The sequence below is a fragment of the Triticum aestivum genome, chromosome 7D (genome assembly GCF_018294505.1).
Source record: "Triticum aestivum cultivar Chinese Spring chromosome 7D, IWGSC CS RefSeq v2.1, whole genome shotgun sequence".
In the NCBI taxonomy this organism is placed as follows: domain Eukaryota; kingdom Viridiplantae; phylum Streptophyta; class Magnoliopsida; order Poales; family Poaceae; genus Triticum; species Triticum aestivum.
In genome coordinates this window covers 18,005,740-18,013,462 of record NC_057814.1, presented here as the reverse complement: position 1 = coordinate 18,013,462, position 7,723 = coordinate 18,005,740, and the positions used below count along the sequence as shown (strand labels likewise).

Genomic DNA, 7,723 nt, shown 5'->3' with positions numbered 1-7,723 from the left:
TGTCCGAAGAGGCGGCACGCGTCTCCGGGGTGTGCCCCCCTCACGGACGGCGCCACCGCCGGCACCTGGAGGGGGGAAACGGACGAGTCGGGTCTACACGGTGGGGATCTTACTGTGGGCCTGGCCCGGATGTTGCTCCAAAGTGTTCCTATGGGCTGACCTAACACAACCGGGTGGATAGGTCCACTTCTCAAAGCCCGTCCGTGCAAAGTCAAAGGGCTAGATCCCGTGGTCAAATGCTACAGGGTTAGGCGGGACGGGGGGCCTACGGGGGTAGCAATGCCACCCGAGCGTCGCACCGGGACCTCATACATGCCGTACGGTGTGGTGGCATGTCCGAAGAGGCGGCACGCGTCTCCGGGGTTTGGCCCCCTCCAAGTGACGGCGGCACTGCCTTGCGTGCAGGGGGGCACACCGCGGAGCCCCAAGACGGGCGTCTACGCATGCCTGAACACTTTCACATATGCATCGGGACCCGTGCGATGTTTCGGTGACATAGCTACACCCCGAATCCCCCCAGCAACCAGAATTCCCTCCGTGTCGACCGTTTCCCCCCTCCGTGACACGGCGATAGCGACGTTCGTAACGGGGGGCAATCGATATACCATCGGGGTATGTTTTTTTAGATAAGGCATAATTATCTTATGCAAAAACAAAAACTAAAATAAAGTAAAAATAACAAAATAATGTAAAAATAAAAAAATAAAGTAAAATAAATGTATGCCGACGGCAAGGCCGTCAGCATATGTGTGCACACACAGAGGTGCAGTCCCAAGGATCGATGACGTGGCATGGCACACGAATCGATGACATGGCAGAGGGGCCTATGCCGATGGCTATGCCGTAGGCATACCTTTGCCATAGATAGTATAAAGCAAAATTAAAAATAAAACTAAATAAACATATGCCGACGGCCTTGCGCACACGGATCGATGACGTGGCAGAGGGGCATGGGCCAGGTCTAAGCCGACGGCTATGCCGTAGGCATACCTCTGCCATAGATATGCCGACGGCCGCCGTTACCTCCCGTCGGCGTAGTTTCAACGCCGTCAAACGGTCAGCGCTGACCGGGTAGGTGGGCCCGGGCTATGCCAACGGCCGCGCCTATGCCGACGGCCCCGTAGGCGTATCTCGAGCCGTCCCGACGGCCTCGTCTATGCCGACGGCCCCGTCGGCATAGATGGATGTATGCCGACGGCTTTTCTACGCCTACGGCCTGTCCTTGGCCGTCGGCATAGGTCCATCTATGCCGACGGGGGCCGTCGGCATAGATGAGGCCGTCGGCGCAAGCAGTTATTCTGGTAGTGAAAGGGATATGTTCTGGTTGGCTAGATGGATGAGCTTACAATTGCGTAGCTCATGGCGACCATTGCTAGAAGGGAGATGGGGAGATAGGTCAAGGACATTGGGCTGGACAAGGAGAGGCGGGAGTACCATGCATAAGGTTGATTTGGATGGGTATGACAAGAAAGCAACACGCCAAGAACTACATGTGCTAACAAACACAAATAGGTTGACATATGATCCCAACAGAGGAACGATGGAATGCAACAGGTCAACCGGAAGGTCAGTCCAACCTTGGAGCCGCGACACATCAAAGGGAGTAGAGACAAAGGGGCCAGACAATTTGCTCGGGCTTTGCATCATGGCGAATTCTCTACAAAACACAATATATGAAAGGTTAGAGATAATATGAGTTGATAAAGAAATGACAGGCTATAAAAAAAACGAGTGGACTAAATGGAAAATGTAGGTAGCATTCTAGTAGCATGGATAAGCACATTTAAATATTCTCCATATCTTATGTATGACTCACATAGTAACATGTAAGAAAATTTTGCTAAACACTTATAAAGACAAAGAAATTTGATTCAATTGATCTTGCAGGGTTATATGAGGACAAGATGAACTGATTTCTAGATGACAATGAGACTCGTCAATATTTACAAGATGATAATAACAATGCTGCATGCTACTACCTTTTTTTTGCCTGATGCATACACCGAATAGAACAAACTGCCGTTCTAGCTCTGTCTATAACCAAGACGGGCAACAACACGGGTATACTGAAATTCTAGTGTAGTTGAACGACTTAGGCAGTTCTAATCCCCCTGACCACTTGCAGACTCAAACTAATTTCTGCATGGACGACTCAGGCTATATCGGGTATATGACTTACATAGTTACATGTAAAAACATTGTTAAAACACTTGGACAGATGAGGAATTTTATTCTCGGCAGAGTTATATCAGGAAATAGAAAATGAACTTCCATAATGCTCCCCTGAAGTTAAAACTCGTTCATGACAGTGAGACCATCTCTGTATCTTAAGAAGATGATACTAAAATGATGCCGCGGATATAGAACAAGTGTAGTCCTAGCTGTGCTAGGTTTGGTCTTATGGTTCTAGCTAGGGTTTCTTTCATGCGAGCATCCAATCTGGCTGCTAGTAGGGGAGAGAACTTAGCAGGATCTGCTCCGGTGTCGACTGCTCGACGCGACAGCGGCGATCTGCTCTGGTGCCACCACAGCTTTCCGTTTCTTTTTTCCTTTTCAACTTAGGTTGCGTGACTGCAGTGGAGTGAGACCATGGGAGTGACCAATATACATACCGAGGCTTTGTATGGGCTGGACAAATTACTGGGCTGGGTGGGCCGATCTCCTTTTCCTTTTATTACTGTCTCATATCGTATACTGTAGTAGTGGCAGTGGTCAAATTACAGAATAATAATCATGTTTTAATTTCAAACTACAGAATAACCTCGTATGGTAGTTCTATAATTACAGGTCTAGCATAATTTTTCTGTTACAAATGCGTGAAGATTTCCCAGCAAAAAAAAACGTGAAAATTTAAGAAATTAAGCACCAAGAAGTAGAAGTGAGCATTTGGCTACAAGAAAATCTTGAGATACAATCCAGCTTTAATTTAATTTTTTTAGCCTGAAATAGGTAGCATCACCAGTAAATAAATGACAAAAATATGTATTATCAACCCAGGTTACATTTTTTTCCTGTGCCAAAATATCAAACATCTGTAAAAATATTCCTCAACCATGAGCGGCACATGTACTGTACTAACTAATCAACACAGGCATCCAGTCTGCTGAACTGAACAGTACATGGTTTTCAGACCAAAGTGAATAATACTCCGTGCCACCTATTTCTCAAGTCAAAGAGCAAGAACACAGAAACTATTCAAAGCAAACAAGATTTTCTCAACCACAAGGTCAAACACACAGAAACCATGTCCTTTTTTCAGTACAAGCAATTCAGTTTAGTCATTTTGATGCCACATGGAAACAAACGTTGCATCTCAAGCAAACTCTTGCTACAACAACTGAAGTACAATCCTTTAACCACACATGATAAATCCAGAAGGCCATATCATGTAAATGAAAGCAAAATTCATAATAAAAGTCTGGATGATGATGTTCGGTGATATTTTTTGCCAAAATAAATAGATAGGCTCGAAATGAAAGGTCCGACAGAACGCGGAACATTCTTCTCTAATAATTGACGCGGTACATCTGGAGTATATACTTCAACCTTGTTAGGTCCAACACAGAAAGAGTAAGCAGCAAAGCACGCGTCCAAGCGGTACAAAATTAAACAGCACAGCTAACTGAAACATGAGTATTGCCAAACGCCAACATGACCCCACATTGGAGTTCCAAAACTTACTGGTTCAGAAAGTGCACTAATAAACACGCAGCAAGATCATCAACCATCACAGAACATACTAGGCATGACCCACATAGGTTGCATCACATCGTCACGGCTTATGAAAATAATGACGCTTGGATTGGAGGCCTCTCCCTGCAGTGGCTTACCCAACTCAAATGTGATCCAATTTTTGGAATCATGGAAATAGCAGTATATGCAGTTGCTCGTCCCTCCCCATCTCTCTGGGTTCTTGCAACACAACGGCTGGCTTCTTTCGTCAATGCTGAAGAATATCGCCCAATTCTCTAGCTTCTCCACCTTCAACCACTTTGCAGGTTTTCTCGATAAGTCGAGGCGGAAGGCTTCAAAGTTATCCCCGGTTGATGGAAGAGATCGATGGCAACCGACAAGGAGAAGCATATCACCGCACGCCACAAGCCATGGGTGAGAAAGATGTTGTTTGCTGGTCATGCTTCCCTCCTAATCAACTGCTATTTTCTCTATGCGAATTTGAGGTACCAAGTGTATGATAAAGAGCCTGCAATCATAATCCATACCGAAGACCTGACCCTTGAAGATCACTACTTGCTTGAGTATTCCAATGTGCGCAGAACAACTCAACCAAGCATGGCTACCAACAAGCCAAAAGAAATTCTGACTTCCGGTGGTGACAAGGAGATGTGAGTGGGGTGATGCTGGAGGAGCAGTGAGGGCAGCATAAGCATAGTAGGGCCGACTGTGTTCATCGAATGGTAGCTGTGGAGTTGAGACACTAACACCTGTGAAGACATCAACAACAAGACAAGATTTCTTGTTGGACAAGATGAGATGTCCATAGGAAGCACCCCAGAAATCATAACTATCCAGAGGACTCGGTGGGGCAGTGATGTTACCAAAACAAGCGAATAGGGGAATCTGACAGCACATATAGGTGTCTTGGTTGGCTAGATCAGTAAAATAGCATGGACGTTTAGGTATGATGTTGTTGTTAAATGGGCGAGGACGATGAGAGCACACAGGGACATCAGGTTGGAGGAGGAGAGGTGGGAGAAGTGTCGAGAAGTTAGATTTGGATGGATGTGAGGAGAAGGCGGCACACCATGAGCGGCAAGTGGCAGCAAAGGCAAGAAGGTCAGGGAAGGTGCCCAACAGAGAAACAATGGAGTGAAGCAGATCATTGGGGAGGTCTGCCCAATACTGGAGCCCCGACATAGCAGAGACGTTTTAGACAGAAACGCTGTAGGCTTTGGTATCGCAGGCAATCACAACTTCTCTGAGACAAATCATGAATCAAAAGACAAATATTAGAAGAACAAACTGAAAACTGAAGAAACAAACAGAGAATCAATATGAAGTGGTAGCGCAGGTATGGTTCTTGAGATGCTAACTGTAAGCACATAAATGTAGTAGATGGAAAGATGCAAAACAATAGTGACGCAACAATCCAGCTAGTGACACATATTTTTACGGGTGTGCTAGTGACACATGACTGTAATAAACACATAAAGATGCATGAATTTGCATGGATTACAATCAGATCTGGTAAAAGAAAATGTAGTAAATATTTCTGGAAAGTGAAACAGAAAATCACCAACAATCCGTGCAGTTTAGACTACTACCAACAGGCGAAACCGAAAATCCATAATTACTTCAAGGGGCAATATCGACAGATGAAATGAAACCAACAAATCCCCAGGGGATTGGAGGGGGTTTGGAGGGATTTTGGCTTGTAGGGGATTTAATCCCAGTCTTTTCCTACGGATTCCACAAAAAACACCAAGCTACGGATTTGAGGTTCTCAATCGGAGTCCTAGGGTTCATGCACGGAGGGGGTGGGAGTAAACTGAAGGATTTGCATGAGCGAGAGAGTTACGCACATATACCTATAGGCCAATGGAACGGGAGACGCCGATCGCCGATGAGGTCCGCGGCGGCGGCGGTCTCAGCTTCAGCCTCCAGCGTCGAAGAGAGGCACCATATGGGCTGGACCGAGCAGATTAGGATGTGCGGGCCGTGTCGGGACGTATTCGTAACACAAAGTTAATAAGAAGACATTCATCTAAACAAAAGTTAATAAGAAGACATCCCTTCCATTTTTTTCCTTTCTCCATTAAAAAAAGGCCTCTACATCATTTAGAGAAAAGTTCAACTTACAATATTCCGTAAGAGAAACTTATAATTGGTCAATTTTTCACCTGAAAATATATATATTTCCATCTCTTCATTGTCACTTGCGTGAAATAAAACTCTATGGTTTGCACATCACAAAGTAGTTTTTTTTTAAATACTAGCACAATGCATGTGCGTTGCCATGAAGCCATTGGCTTAGAGGTGGGGAAATATCATTAGTGTCCATTATGTCCGTTGTGTGATTTACGATTAGAAAAAATAGCAAAAATATGGTGAGAGGCATCCAGCGTCAGAGAAATTTAAATGACCATAGTAGGTTGGGAGAGAACTAAAACATAGATCGATTTTTAGTTGAAGTCACATTTTTTTCTTTATTATTTGTGGCTTCTACAAAAACGTTGGTCTCACACAACGTCGCCCAAGGCGAAGAGACAATTTCAAAGAAGCATGTTCTCTTTCTATTGACACCATCACCATTGACTTCGTATCTAAGGTAACCCTGTATTCTATTCACACCCTGGGTCCCCAAAATCTCAGGAACGGGCCTGGCAGCGCAGTACGGTGGTCGGCTCCTCCTCCTCTACTTATGTGGCTCTCAGATCTGCGGCTGGTGGCGAGCGCTGCATGTAGGGAACGGTTGCTCGACACGCCGCACGTCCGAGTTGGCCGAGGTGGCAGGGGAGCTCTGGAGAGGGAGACAGGGGCGTCTCCCGGCATTGCCGTAGCCATGAGCTGATGGTGACAGTGGCCCTAGTCCCTGGTTTGCATGATGGAATGGTTGCAGCGTGGCTTGTAGCCATCGACGGCCTTCACCCTGCCCAGTTTTGGATGGCTGGGCCTCGTTCTTGCCAAAGGGATCGTTTAGGGGTGGAAGGAGGGGATTCTGCCCCTTTACCGGTTGGCGGCGTCTGTGGCCCATGGCATGGCTGGTGGGGTGGTCAAGGATGTCGGGGTGGCGACCTTGGTGGTGGGAGCGGGGATGCCCGTGGGTGGGGCACGTGGCTCGTGTGTTGGCTAACTACCATGGCCGTGAGGGCGCCATGATGGCTAGTGTTCGACGGGTGGTGATGTTGGTGCGACAATCTGTCCATAACACGTTTCAGGAGCGGTAAGGGCTAGCTAGGGCGAAAACTTTGTCGAGCTTTGGCCAGGCCGATAGTGGCGGCACCCGCGAATGTCTCCTTCTTGAAGGCACCGCCGCGGCTGCTCCTTGCCCTCCGAGACGGTCCGATCGGAAACCATGATCCTGTGGATTGGGCTATGGTGGCGCTCCGATGTCATGTCCTTCTTGAAGGCACCGCTTGGGAGGCCCTGTCTCATCGACGTTCGACTTTATCCTCTCACGGTAACTCCTTCACGGTGGAGGGCTCTTTCGACCTCTAGCAATGCTTTATTGTCTATGTCGTTTGCTTGGAGTCGTTTGAAGTGATGTAGCTGTTCTTCAACACCTTTGTATCCGGCCTTGGGTGTGTGTGGCGTTGTGTTTGTATCGGTTGGGTTGTATATCGGTCATTGTTTTATATATAAAGCGGGGATAATGCCTTTTTTGGTAAGTGCATGACAAAGAGCATGGGATCATAATCCATGCCGAAGACCTGACCTTTGAAGACCTCTACTTTCTTGAGTATTCGATTGCGAGAAGAAAAACATGTACTCCTCCGGTCCATATTAGTTGTCGCTCAAACGGTTTTATCTAGTGCTAAAATACATCTAAATACATCCTTTTGAGCGACAAGTAATATACATCGGAGGAATATCAAGTTTTAGTCATCAAGTACAAGACAAATGTACAACAACAAATAACATACGACCACAATCAGACCATTGAAGATTCTTACATGCTTCTAATGTTGGGACCGAAGAAAATACCCCTTTTGTGCAAATAAGTATATCTATCCAGCGCAAAGCGCAAGCATAGAAACCAATCAAC

The 7,723-nt window shown here is 46.4% G+C and overlaps 1 pseudogene; it reads right to left on the bottom strand.

Moving 5' to 3' along the window:
• Window positions 1-5,666, bottom strand: part of LOC123170138 (uncharacterized) — a 20,338-nt pseudogene extending 14,672 nt beyond the window's left edge.
• Between the last annotated feature and the right edge of the window lie 2,057 nt (window positions 5,667-7,723).